Source organism: Megalobrama amblycephala, linkage group LG5 (assembly GCF_018812025.1).
Source record: "Megalobrama amblycephala isolate DHTTF-2021 linkage group LG5, ASM1881202v1, whole genome shotgun sequence".
Taxonomy (NCBI): domain Eukaryota; kingdom Metazoa; phylum Chordata; class Actinopteri; order Cypriniformes; family Xenocyprididae; genus Megalobrama; species Megalobrama amblycephala.
Window position 1 is genome coordinate 6,490,885 of NC_063048.1, and position 15,336 is coordinate 6,506,220.

Below are 15,336 nucleotides of genomic sequence, written 5' to 3' on the forward strand. Positions count from 1 at the left end.
AGGTAAGTATTATTTTAGCATTCCAAACAAATTGTATTATTATTTCCTTCCAGGTTCTACGTCAAAACGCCAGCTCAGTATTGGCCGACGCTGTTCACGTGAGCAGCACGACGCATGCGTGTGATGCTGACGCAGGAGCCGGCCAATAATGAGTCAGTGTTCTGATGTACAACCTAGAGGCACTGGACATAAACAACATATGAGAATGACACAGTAGAGAAGATATTGTTAAATAAAGTCGTTATTTTTGTTTTGTTTTTGCGCACAAAGTAATCTCGTCGCTTCATAAAATTAAGGTTGAACCACTGCAGTCACGTCGACTGTTTTAACAATGTCTTTAGTACCTTTCTGGACCTTGAAAGTGGTGGTTAAATTGCTATCTATGGGGAGTCAGATACCTCTCGGATTTCATCAAAATATCTTAATAGATGAATGAAGGTCTTACGGGTGTGGAAAGACATGAGGGTGAGTAATTAATGACAGAATTTTCATTTTTGAGTGAACTCACCATTTAAAAAGCAAAAACATGTCCTGACACATCCCATAATCATGCACCTGGCAACCCTGACGCTCTTACATAACTGCTGTGCGCATGCAGGACATGAAACATGTATGAGTCATACACATGTAAATAAACCCAGCAAAACAAACATAAACACCCAGGCAGGAATTTAAATGCATGCTTGGTGACATGAATGTGCTTGGCCTGCTGGCATATTCACCCTTTGTTCCTTTACTACAGTGTGTAAAAAAAGAGAGAAAGGAAGATAACAAGGAGGGTCTATGAAGACCCCACCCATAAATCAGAATGTGCTACCGAGGTTTTGGTGACATCCAGTCGGTAGTAACGCACAGACGTATAGGGGAGAAGCCTAGCTGGCAGCAGAGCAGATGTCCTGCAGTGACACTTCCCTGAACAAGGCCCAAGAGGCGGCTAAGCCCCTCATGGAATGAGCTCTGATGTTTCCTGGGGCCTGCACTCCCTTCGATTCATATGCCAAAGCTATAGCTTCCATAAGCCAATGTGAGAGACGTTGCTTAGATTTGGGACTCCCCTTGTGAGGGGGCGCCCATGAAATAAAGAGCTGGTCGCTCTTCCAGAAAACACTGGTCCTGGTTATATACATCTGTAATGCACGAACAGGACACAGAGCATTCAGCCTCTGATCCTCCATGGAGGAAGAAGGTGGAGGGTGAAAAGCAGACAGCTCCAACACCACCAATGTGAACGCAGTGAAGCACTTAGGCATAAAGACTGGGTTAGGCTTAAGAAAAACCTTATCTCCACTAAGAGAGAATTTAGTGCACGAGGAATGAACCGAGAGTACATGTAGCTCACTGACACGTTTAGCTGAAGCCAAGGCCAAGACCAAAGCCATCTTGAAGGACAGTCCGGAATGAACGGGAACGTGATAACATAGTCAGACATGCCCCTTTGCCAGCTGTGATGCCTGGTTACTGGTTTAAACTTGGCCCAGGTTTGTAAAAGATTTTTGGGTCAGCACACCTTAAAAGCTTCAACAATTCATTGCCAATTAAGTTTAGAATACAATGAACAAATTAGAACCCAGTTTAGGTCAGATAGCTGCTAATGGTGGATATTTTGATGAATCGAAAATGTAAGTTTTTTCAATGTATAAACTGTTTATGTAATTAAATATGTTTTCGTAGTTTGTGTTGGAGGGCAGTGTATATAATAACTTCACACATCTATAGCCTCTTCAATATCACCTCTTTTAACAAATTCCAAAAGTATCTCCCAAATATCATAAAATTCATAAGACTTCCCCTTTATTACAGTATGTAAGCTTTTCAAGGCCCAAACTGGATATCAAGTTTTTCAGCCAAAGCCCAAGGGAAGGGCAGCCAGCATTCTTCCAGCAAAGGGCAATTGCACGCCTTGCCTGTAGTAAGCACAAGTCTATCAGTTTTCTTTCTTTGATGGGCAGAGAGCGCTTGTCCACATACATACCCAATACACACATTATAGGGCTTAAAGGAATAGGAGAGGAAGTAAATTGAGATACATACTGAGTCACCTTACTCCAAAACATTTGCATCTCCTCTCATTCACACACACAATGAAAAAATATACCCTGGAACTTATTACACTTAAAACATAAGCCAGGAATACTAGGGTTAAATTTATTTAATCTCACAGTTATAGGTTCTCATTATCCAATTATATTGTAAGAGTCTCAATCGAGTGTTTATATGGGTTTGTGCTTTCAAACATATTGTACCCCACTCATCTAATGAAATGTCTTTATTTAAATCTTGCATCCATGCTTGTCTTTTATTTTCAGAACTTTCTTTATGATTTTGTACCATTATATTGTATAACTGGTTAATTTGCCCTTTACTGAAACAGTCATGTGGGGAAAAGGTTTCCAATGTGGATAATGAAGGGAGTTGTACAGAATTCTTTAATTTCGAGAAAATAGAACTTATAAGCTGCAAGTATTTAAAAAAAAAAATGTGTCCGGCGTATATGGAACTTCAACACCAGATTGTCAAATGACATTAAAATATTGTCTTCATATAAATTCATCAATCTAACAATACCCTTATTCAACCATAATTTAAAACCCATATCATTTTTAGCTGCGCTGAAATATTCATTACCCCAAATCGGAGAAAAACAAGATAACAATGAGCCTCTCAGAAAAATGTATGAACTTTGTACCATATCATAATGGAATTTTTCACAAATGGGTTGTCTGTTTTTCTTTTTAGTTACTCTGAAATAGTCAGACATAGCATTAATTTAAGTTATTCAAACGCAAGACGGCATAAAAAATAAATAAATAAAGACCCCATTGTTCTTCCTCGGCTAAATATCGACGGTTTTTACACTTTTGTGTGAAAAAAGCATCAAAATTTAAATATTTATTGTGCACTTTAGTTAGATTAACTGAATAAAATGTTTGTTTTTACAAGTGTGCTGAAATCATTGATCTTGCGCTGCACTGACTGACAGCTGCTGTGATCGCTTTCTGTCATTCTTTCACAAGTTATTGTTTTTCTTAAGATTTTTTGAGTATTTCATACTTCACATTGACAAAATGTATTTTTAAACGTAGTTATTTTATAATGTTTAATTAGTCAAAAAAGTCAAACGGTTAGAGGAAATGGCTGATATATGCGCAAATAAATGCTACTTTGCCGCCACCTGCTGGTTAAAGTGGTAATTGTCTTTTTTTATTTTTAAATAAGTGTTTTCTATTTGAATTTCCTACATTTTGAAACGTTCGGTTTTACAATGGGGACAATCTCAGAAGGATGAACAAGTAATGGTTGTGGTCATCACATTAAAAATAACATTTGAAGTGCTGGGGAAAAAATGCGTGTGCGTGTCTAATTACAGACACGGCTTATTTAACGGTCCCAATAGCTTCGTCTTTATTGCAATCAATAAAATTAGGTAAATGTGATAGCTGCATTAAAATATGAATACAACATTAAAAAGTCAATCATTGATGGTTTTGTGTCGATGTAAAGGGACTACAGAATGAACAGCTCACCGGAACATTCACCGGAAATGCCCGAGTTGGCTTAATGACAACCAGGAAGTAACCATGCATATAGCCCATTGAACTAAGACCTGCTCCTGTCTTAGGCTAAGCCCTGTGTGTGAAACTGGGCCTATAAATGTCAATTGGGAGCCCATCTGGACCCGCCGCTTTACCGCCTCTCATTTTAAGAATAGCATTAGAAACCTCTTCTAACTCCAACATCCTATCTAGCTCAAGCCTAGCCTCCCCCTTTTATCACCTTGGGATATAGTTATGTCGCCACACAATTCCAGTGTTAACCAGAGAATAGTTATACCAAACCAAGTGCTAATATGAATAATAATAATAATAAAAAGAAACCATAAAACAAACAGAAAATGTGTAAATCACCTGGCTTCTTCGTGTGTCTTACACTCAAAAATGTAAATATATACATAATAAATTACTAAATAGGTTAGCGATCTCTTCAAATAAATAAGCCTCCCCATAATATGGTGCCATTAACTGCCTAAAATTGTATGCTAGCTACAGACCTCAGACAAAATGAAAACACCAAAACAATTAAATGGCAAATAATAAAAAATAAAAATAAATAAATAAATAAAATCAAGCCATCAGTGATGCATCAACCACATACTAGAAATACACTAGTAATAGTACATATAATAATTCGAGTAAGAACAATCCACCCAGCTGAGAAAAAAAAAAAGAAAGGAAAAAAAGACTATTCCGTAATTGACTTTCAGGGATCTCAGCCATTGTTTAACCCTGTCAAAACGCCGCCTCTGATGGTGAAGCTCCGCAGACAGATCAGGGAAAAATCTGACCTCGTTATCTCCATACATGATCTTGCCTTTATTCCTGGCGGCTCGTATCACTCTGACTTTATTTTAAAAATTCAGGAACTTCAAGATCAGCACTCTTGGAAGAGATGATCGACTGGATTGTGGACGACCAGGTAATCTGTGTGCTCTCTCGATGATGGGCGGGGTAGAGAAGGTTGCCGGGCCCAACACTTCAGGTAACCATTTTTCCAAGAAGGCGACCGCATCAGGATTTTCCACCTTTTCGGGAAGATTAAGATTCGATCTCCGAGAACGGTTTTCAAGGTCATCTAACTTGTGTGAAAGAAAGGCTAGGCTTCCTCCTCCATCTTGCCTGTTGAGCTAGCCACACTACTAGCATCCCACTCGTCATCTTGTTCCTTGAGTGGCGAAGAGTCCGATTTGTGCTTTATTTTCGATTTTTCCGATGGCATGTCCATCCTTAGATCTCCTCAGAAAGTTAGTGAAACTAATTAAACTTGTGTAAACAAAAAGACATATAGGATAATATAGGATAATATACAGGATTTTAAGACAATAACGCCGAGCTCACAAAAAGACGTGCACTCAGCTCCAAGTCATAACCACACCCCACACATAAATTATTTAGAGCTTATCGACTGTTGATCGTGACGATCTCCTTCCAGAGCGAGGGCGGGGAAGACCCTTTCTCCAGCTGCTGACCCATGTCCTCAAGAAGCTTGGCCTGGTAAGCCGAGAGCAGAGAGGAAACGTTCAAGGCTCTGACTACTAAAGTTGAGGCCTTTTAGGAAGCCTGATTGATGGATGCAGAGAAATGTTCCATTTTGCTAGGGAGAACAGACTTGGGAGGGGCGAGCAGCCCACCTTGAGAAGGATTGAGGTGTCTGGAGATGGAGGGCTCAATGGCGAGGGTGGTCACCCATGCCAAGGGATGTCATGTCTTTCACTTCGAGACCCAAGAGGCCATGCTTGAAGGCGAGCGGGTCTCCCAAACTGTGCTTCATGTGCTTGGCACAAGTGGGAAGGACAGGGAGAAGCTGCAGTCTCAGGAGTTTTCCATGATATATGTCCCTCTCCTGGTTGGTGACACTTTGTAATGCCAGCCATTCGAAATTGAGGCAAGTGGCCGCTAACTCACAATATTCAGTGAGGAGGGACTGGGGTAGTGCAAGCAGCAAGCACGTGAGCCTGAGGAGCCTCCTTATCTTCCGAGCCTTGGAAAAGGTCTGCATCGTCCCCGGAGCCGGGCAGCTTGTTTACAAATGAGGGTTCTGCCATTAAAATGTCCTCAAGGAAGGCAGATTCAGCTTGGTCAGCCCAATTCAAAGCTGCCGCTCCCCGGGAGTCCCCCGGATGTGCGACATCGTTGCCTTTTCCCCTGTCAGAGTCCTACTGTTCGAAATCCATTTGAGTAGCAGCCACCTTATGCCTGTGGCGACAGAGCTTGGGAAGTGCCAGGCAGTGGCTACAATTTTCAGGGAATTCCATAGTTTCCTCCACATGCTTGAGGACCATGCAGGCCATGCAGTATGGGTTAGAATCAAGAGGTGTAAAGAACTTAAGTAAATGTAATTAGTTACTGTACATAAGTATCTTTGTGGCTACTTAGTAGTTGTACTGAGTATCAAAGATATTGGCAACTTTTACTCTCTACTTGACTACATTTTTGAGCAAGTAAATGTACTTTTTTTACTCCAATACATTTGTGATGAGTAATGCAATTACATTTACATTCACTTTTTCTGCAGCAGTTTCTGATATAAAGAAGCTATATTGCCATCTAAGGGCATTGAAGGTACTATATCTTGTGCATTTTGCCTTTACTCACCCAAAACTTGTCAACAAGGATGTCAGAGCATTAGCAGGTAGTTGCTGAATCGCAGATGTTTTTTTTTTTTATTAGATGAGGAAAATGACTGCAGCTGGTGATGAGGCTCAAACCAACACATACTATGTGACTATTTAATTTTACTTAACATTGTTTTATTTATCCGCTATATTGACAAGACTGTTTTGAAGGATATTGGTTTACTTATGGCCTTTCTGTGCACTTGAGAGTTTGTAGACGTTTAAAAGGTTGTTGTGTCAACCTTGATTTATTGCAACATTGAGGTGTTCAGTTTTATTTTGATTTTAGAAAATAAACTTGATTTCTCATCTTACAAATCAATTGTTTTTCACTGGCATGTCTCTCAGGACTAGTGCATCTTTGAGCCCACATTCAGCATGAGTAAAATACTTAAGTACTGTTAAATTCAGATACTTTAAGACTCAGTCGTATTGGAAGTGGTTACTTGTAACTTGTAGTGGAGTCATTTTCGATGTAAGGTATCAGTACTTTTACTCAAGTATGGTTTTCAGGTACTCTTTACATCTCTGTTAGAATCCCTGGCAGCGGTAAGTGCGCTACACGTGGCAAGCATCAGGCAATCGCCGGAGGAAGTAGAAGATTTGGAGAGTGATACAGGAATGGGCATAAAAATCCAAACGGTTGGCTGCCATGACAGAAGCGGACAGCCTGAAATGAAGTGCAGTATGGGCGGCTTGCAGAATGACACAGCTGTAATAGAGAGCGAGGCGATCATGTCCGGCGGAGGCTGATCTAAGTGATATGTCCTCCTGAAGACAAATGTGAACATCTGGAAAATTCAAATGAGCTGTGAGAAATTAACCCAGAGGTTGTGAGAAGCGAATGTCAATTGGAGAGCGTATGCAGGCCTTATATGCTGTAGGTAAGGATGTGGGGCCTTACCTGACATTGGCTATGTGCTTCTGTCTGTCTAGCCAGACTTGGTGCAATTGGATGCTTCTGCAGAGGTCAGGTACAGATGACCTTCCCATAGGTGGATCTCGAACATGAGATAATGAAAGAGAACTCAGTTGTATTTCTTAAATGTAAAACATTATTTTTTACATGCTATGAAATGGTTAACTGGTTAATTTTATTCTAATAATTGTTCACAAACAAGTAGATTTCTGCAGAAAATCATGATCATCTTCAAAATCTGGAACTGAATTGAACATTGTACCAACAGTGCGGGATCTTCCATAAGGCATAGGAACCCCGAAAAAAAAAAGGCTAGTTGTCATGCCTCTTTAAAATGTAAGTGCCCCTACATCTAAGACCACTAAGGGCATGACCAGTACTGGATGTAACTAGTTACTAAGTAATTAGTTTAGGCTGTAGAACAATTATATAGTGGATTTAACATTTTAACATTTTTTATGTATCCTTCTCACTTTAAATACTTTGGTCAGTTAATAATAATAATTTATGTAGATTTGTATTATTTATTTGAAAGAATTAAAAGAGCCATTTCATGTCTATCCTTGTATCACATTAACTAGTCAAGGTTTATATGGGATTTAGAATGTAATTAGTAATAAGTAATTAAGTACTTTTTGGAGAGAGTAATTTGAACAGTAATCCAATTACCGTATTGAAGATGTAATTAGTAACTAATAAATAATTCCTTTTTTAGGATAATTTACCCAACTGTAATGAAGCAGGACTCAGGCAGGGATCCATTTGCAGCTTTTATTTAAATAATGAATAATGCAGACAGGGGCAAAGGCAAAGACATAAACTGGGACAGGCAATAGTCGAGGCAGGTGGCAAATAAACGTAGTCGGGTCGCAGACAGAGATCAGGGCAGGCGGCAGGCAAACACAGTCCAGAACACAGGCAAAGATCAGGGAATAAACAGTTCACAAGGAAACGCTCAGTAATGATCACCGGGGCAAATCAAGACTTCGCAAAGCGTGAGTGTGTGTGACTGGCTTATATAGTACGGGTAATGTGCTGCAGCTGGGTGTGAGTGATTACTGATTGGATGAGTGAGTGTGGGTGATTGTCAGGGAGATTCTGGGAATTGGGGGGGGGGGGGGGGGGGGGTGAAGGTGATACTGGATGTGCAGACGGGTCTGGAGGTCTCCAGGGCAGGTCCAGGCACCACAGCAGGTTAGGTGTCTCGAGCACCCACGGCGGGTCAGGTGCCTCGGGCAGCCATGGCGGGTCAGGAGTCTCGGACAGCCCTGGCAGGACGGGAGTCTTGGGACGCCAAGGTGGGTCAGGAGAGTCAGGCAGCCCTGGTAGTACGGGAGTCTTGGGACGCCAAGGCGGGTCAGGAGAGTCAGGCAGCCATGGCAGTATGGGAGTCCCACCCACAAGTTCCCCACCCACAGGGATATGCCCCCCCAAAAAAACTCCTTGGGGAAATGAATGGTGGTAACAGCGGGCTCGTGGGTTAAAGTGGGGTCTGTAGTGGACTTGTGGGCAAAGAGCTTGGGGAACTTGGATGGTGCCGGCAGGGCAAAGAGCTCCGGTGGCGCCGGCGGGGCAAGGAGCTCGGGTGGCGCCGGCAGGGCAAGGAGCTTGTTTGTCTACGCTAGCGAGGCGGCCATCTTGTCCGTAGACACAGGCGATGCGGCCATCTTGTCCGTAGACGCAGGCGAGTTTGAGTGCGTAGAAACCGGCAGGCTTAAGTGCGCAGAACCAAATAAGAACTAATAAGCCTCTATTCGGAGTCAGGAAGAGAAAGCTTCTCACACAGTGACCTAACCAGACGTGAAAGCAACAACTGACAGTTCACCTCAGATATTCACAATAAATGAAACATGAACGTTCAAACCAGTGCTTGAAGTGGACTTTTTTTTTTATAACAATTCCAGTCTTGTGCGAGAACTACAGTCTCACACGTGACCTTGCGTTATTTCCTTATCACTTCTCACATGTTTGGTTGTGAAACGTAGTTTGCGGACCAGACAGAGTTGTCGGTGATTCTTCCTATTGAAAAGTCATGCAATGTGAAACCCCCTGTCGCTGATCCATCGTCCAATGTGCACACAGAAGCGACTGAATGCTACCCTGTATAGTCGTGCAGTGTGAAAAGAACAGAGATCTGACGACTTTGAAAATCGTGCAGTGTAAACTCTGCATTACTTGATCTTGTCCCTTAAGAAACTTCAATTAATGCTGCCATGTAACAAATCTGCTTCAAAGATAAAATTAAATGAATTGCTAATTACAACATTGAAATAAAAATGTAAAGCCTGTACAAATACTAGAAATCATGAATTTAAATATTTGGGAATCATGTAAAAAACAAACAAACAAACAAAAAAACAGTGCACATTTCATTTATCTATAACTTTTATGTCATTTTGGTTGCTAGGCTGTTTTCTTATAAATGTACAGAAATTCGTTAAGTTTTTCATCAGGTGTCTTTTTTAATTGTATGATGTCACTACGTTGCTGTCTTGACGCCAGCCAATTGCTGCATTGCTGATCATGGTTTTGAGTATCGATGCATTTACCCTCTTCAAGGAACACAGGAATGTGCAGTAATTTTAGACAACTTAATCCAGATAATTTTAATCCAATCTACAAATTCATTTGAAGAACCAAATTAGCCAGAGTTCGGTTATGATTAGAAGATCTGGCATCTGTCAAATCATCTCAACTGTATAAAGCGAGGTATGAAGAACAAACCCCTGTTCTATTTAGACCCACTCAGACATCAAGAATCAGCATATGAATCTCACCAACAATCAACATAAAGCTTAATGCTGCAATGCATGGTGGGAGCTACCATAGTACAGACCATGGAAAAGACTCACCCATGACTCCCAGCATGCATTGTGGCATGAATAAATTATGCCACAATTCTTACTACTTTCCTTTATTCTTATCATTTGATTTAATTTGCTATTGTTTTGTTGTGACTTTAGCTCATTTTATTCAGAGTTGACCTGTTTATCTGAAATTCTTGATTGTCACTGTTGATATTCATACACTAAAAAAATCTGTAATTTTACAGTAGTTTTGCTGTCTATTTATACAGTTTATTCCTGTATTTTTTAAATACAGTAAATATTAATAAAATTACAAAAATAGACTGAAATTACATGTCTAATGTAAAATAACATGAAAAGCCTATAACTGAATAACCAAAAATTAATTTTTTTTTTTTTTTACATAAAAAAAACTTGTTTACTACATTACTTTACTATATAGTCCACTCGACGAGAAAATAAAAATGTGAGCGAAATCAGACATTGAGTGTCATTAATGGCAAACACCTGGGGTCTGTTCTTTGTACCTCGCTTAATACATCTGTGATGACTTGACAGATGTTAGATCTTCTAATCAGGAAAACTGATCTCCTGCTAATTTGGTTCTTCAATCAAATTTGCAGATTTTATTAAATATCTAGATAAATTTTTCTGAGATTACTGTGCGTTCTTGTGTTCATTGGAAAAGGCAGATATATCAATACTCAAAACCATGATCAGCAATGAAGCGATTGGCTAGCGGCAAGACAGCAATGTAATAGCATCATATTAAAAAAGAACATCACACACCTGACGAAAAATGAAATGTACTGTTTGGTACATGATTCCCAATTATTTCCATTATTTTACTATTTCTAGTATTTGTCTTTACATTTTTATTTCAATGTTGTAATTAGCAATTCTTTTACCTGTGAAGCAGATTTGTTATGTGACAGCATTAATTAAAGTTTCTTAACGGTCAAGAACATTTCTCTAATGACACAGCAGACAGCATTTTTTTGTTTTTTTACAAAGTTATCACTCCCATAATATTTATCGCCCCATAAATGAATGCACGGCATAGACTAACTACATTGTGTGTAAGACTCCAATAAAATTATTAGGTAATTATTCCCTCACAGATAAATCTCTCTGGCTAAAACTGGCTGTGTCTATATTATGATAGTCTACACATCATTATAATATTATCTGCAAATTTAATTTTAAATCATTATTATTTTAAATTATTATTGTCCTTGTTCAAAGTAGGGTACTCTTCTAAGAAAGTAGCAGTGGCTGGGACAGACTTTAAGTATCACCTCCACTTAAAAAGATGCCATCTAATCCTGTTTACATGAAATACGCCTGTTCCTGAGCAGGTTTGAGATTATGGGCCTGTTGCTTTGACAGCAACTCTGGGATGAGCTTCAAAGAACCTAACAATCCTGGATCATGTCAAATCGTCAACAATGAAATCCTGCTAATAGAGTTATCCGTGTACAAAGAACGGACCCCTGCTGTTAACAAGAAGTACTGAAGGGAAGAAAAACAACAACTACAACTGACTCGCAGCCACAGCCTTATATGAAATCAAGTGAAGATAAAAGACATATGGGATAGTTCACCCAAAAATGAAAATTATCCCGTGATTCACTCACTCTCAAGCCATCCTAGGTGTAGAAATAATTAATAAGTCACTCTGGTTAGTAATAAGTGAAGCTGGTAATGCTGTTTATGGAGTTGTTTATTCAGATCTTGAGAGATTTAAAGGGATAGTTCACCTAAAAATGAAAATTATCTCATGATTTCCTCACCCTCCAGCCATCTATGGCTATCTTCTTTCAGATGAACAAAATCGGAGATATATTTAAAAATAACCTTAGTCCTCTAAGGTTTGGTTGTAAAAGGGTGGCCACGTTTTAAAACAAAAAAATGCATCCATCCATAATCAAAGTAATCTATACGGCTCTAGAGGGTTAATAAAAGCCTTTTGAAGTGAAGGTATGCTTTTTGTAAGAGAAATAGCTATATTTAAAACCTTATAAGTTCAAATAACTAGTTTCTGGCGGACGACCGTATGCATACTGTGCAAGTCAACTTGCGCCAAATGAGTAAACGCCTGATGCAATGTATGATGCAGGATGCCTAACAACGCCCCTCAGCTATTATAAATTCACTGTAAACCACGGCTTCTTGGGGCTTTTTGCTTATTACTTTATTCGAAAGAATGTTGTGGTTGATATTATAATGCAGCACTAAGATCCACTAACACAAATAGAAAGATACAACCACAATCGAATGATAAGAGCAAATCATTTGTAACTCTATTGGTTTTTTTTGTTTTGTTTTTTTAAATTCTTGTATACTTTGCACTTTTCTTAACATTGATATTTTATGTGCAATAAGAGCTCACTCAGTATTCATTAAGGCCCAACAAATTTTAACCCTCAACAACACAGCGTTGCCCACAGGCAACGGAAAGTTTTCTTAAGCCCTATGTTTAGTACATTTTTCTTTAAATAATTACAAATAATTAGAAAGGCTGAGAAAGTACCAAAGAACAGTCCGGTAAGGTGTGGGAGTCACTATCAAGCACCATTTAAAGGTGGGACAACCTGTTCTGACACATGGTCATAGGAGCACATGGTGTGAGAAGAAGGCAAGAGTATTTGCTTTAGTAATCTTATTTAAAATGACTTGAACTGTACATAACATATATGTGTGTGTGTGTGTGTGTGTGTGTGTGTGAAGGTGTAGAGAAGCCTTTTGAAAAAAAATGTTTTATCAGTAAATGATTTGGAATATTTTTGTTTTCATGTGCCATCAACAATATAAATAAGACAAAAGTCCAAACCAGACATAGAAACATATGGTCGAAGTTACTAGGGTTCACTGGTTCACTTACATCACCCTGCACTGTAAATAATTACCTATTGTATTCACCAAAAAAACTTCAGTTGTTTGTGTGTTATTAATAACGTCAGATTGTGTTTTAATAACTGTTAGTAAATTGCGATCAGACCACATTTCATGAGTTATTAATGGAGAAATTCAGATAATCAAAGGGTTTGAAAACTTATTCTTGCAACTATGAGTATTGAAAATCAATGTTTAGATTTTAAACATATGGCTGAGACCTTTACCTTGTGGCTGTTGCAAAGATATTATCTTGTCTTAAATAAACATAAATATATTGTTTTTCTGTTGATACATGTAGTACATGTAGAGATAACATTTACCAATCCTCACTTAATCAAAACAAATATTTCATTTCAGCTGCTCTTTAACCTCATTCTTTTAGTGCAGAAGGTTAAAGGTTGAAATGATGTTACTGTTTGTCCATGGCTAAGTTAATAATTTAATTACACAAAACAAATGTCTTGCCCATTATGAATATATGAATGTCCCACCATTGAGGAAAGAGAAAATGTAGACTGAATATCCTTGTTACATTGTCTAAACTGGGTAACACTTTACTTGAAGGGGTGTGCATAAGACTGACATGACACCTTCATAATCTTGACATGACATGTGTCATGAATATGAAGGAGGTTTTATGCATGTTTATGACAACTGTCATTAAGTGTCATTCACTCAATTATGTCATTTTTAATGCAAATATGACATTGTTTGAGATGTCTTTGTTACGACAACTTGACATAAACCAACACATCATAACCTGTCAGTGTCTTTGTCATGACAACTTGACATTAGCAAAACATCATAACCTGTCATAAACATGACATAGCAGATTAATGATCAAACTTAAAAAAACTAATTAGCTTTATGGGTTAACATTACATTACATTATTTTGGTAACATTTCAGTATAGGGAACACATATATAAACGATTAACTATGACTTTTCCCTCAATAAACTCTTAATTTACTGCTTATTATAGTTAATTGTTAGGTTTAGGTATTGGGTAGGATTAAGAATGTAGAATAAGATCATGCAGAATAAGGCATTAATATGTGCTTAATAATTATTAATAAATAGTCAATATTCTAGTAATATGCATGCTAATAGTAATAAGCAACTAGTTAAAAGACCCTAAAATAAAGTGTTACCATTGTTTTATAACAGTGTCATCTTTTTAACGAAATTTGAAATTGTCTATTATCTGACCTTCTGTTGGAGGAAACTTAAAAAAAAAAAAAAAAAAAAATGAAATGAAAAATAGTCATGACGCTGTTATAAAATTATTTGTCAGAGTATTGTCACTTAATGACATTTTAATGACAAGTTCAATTTGTACCACTGTACTTGAGCTCAAGATACATATTTATGACACTATTATAATGGCCTCATGTCAAAACCAACCACATGACAGTTTAATGCAATGTTAACCCATAAAGCTAAATGATGTCAAGTTGTCATGACAAAGACACTGACAGGTTATCATGTATTGGTTTATGTCAAGTTGTCATAACTCGGACATCTCAAACAATGTCATCTTTGCCATAAACATTCATAAAACCTCCTTCATATTCATGACACGTGTCATGTCATGATTATGAAGGTGTCATGTCAGTCTTATGCACACCCCTTCAAGTAAAGTGTTACCCTAAACTGTTTGTACTTCTCTTTTCTTCTGTAGCATACATCTTGATATGTATGAAAATGACATTTGGTCATGCTTAAAAGCAGTTTTGTGTTATTTCCATTGGTAATTTTTCATTTATTTGTTCCTTACAGATGTGCAATTTTGATCCCATTAATCCCAATTTACAATACAGAAACAACTATAAGAATGTCATTTGTAGGTTGATTCTTTTGAAAAAAATTTGTTCTGTTTGTTTGGGTATCCCGAACATCCCAATATATCATATCATATCATATCATATCATATCATATCATATCATATCATATCATATCATATCATATCATATCATATCATAAAGTCATATCATACAGCTTTTTAATTGTTTATTTGTCAGAAATAACATGTTTCACATTGTAAAATTAATACTTTACAAGGGCACCTTAAGTGAGGGTGAGATTTGATCAAATATTTGATTCATCAAGTAATTTCAAAAATACCATTTGGGGGTTAAATACATGTATTAGATTATAAGAATAATTTGCAAAGCATAACACTTACATTTACTTAATTTGAATTGACTGATTCCATGAACATAAATCAGACAGTACAAACAGACAGTTCTGTTTTCCTAACTGTTATCTTTCATCCAGTGCTATTGTGCTTTGTGTGACACCAATATAGCCAGCTAATTTACTATTTCCTACTGAATCAGTGCTCACACTGGTGTCACTGAGTACAAGAGAGGTGAGGGGGTGTAAAGAGATTATCTGTTCAAGAATGCAAGTGAGTGGCAAAAAAGAAAAAAAAAAATTGCTGAGTCCAGACTTTGTCTATGCTGCAACTAAACAAAACTAATTTACGAAAAACAGTAGACAAATTATAGCCTACACTTCATAGCTCTATTATGACTGTAACT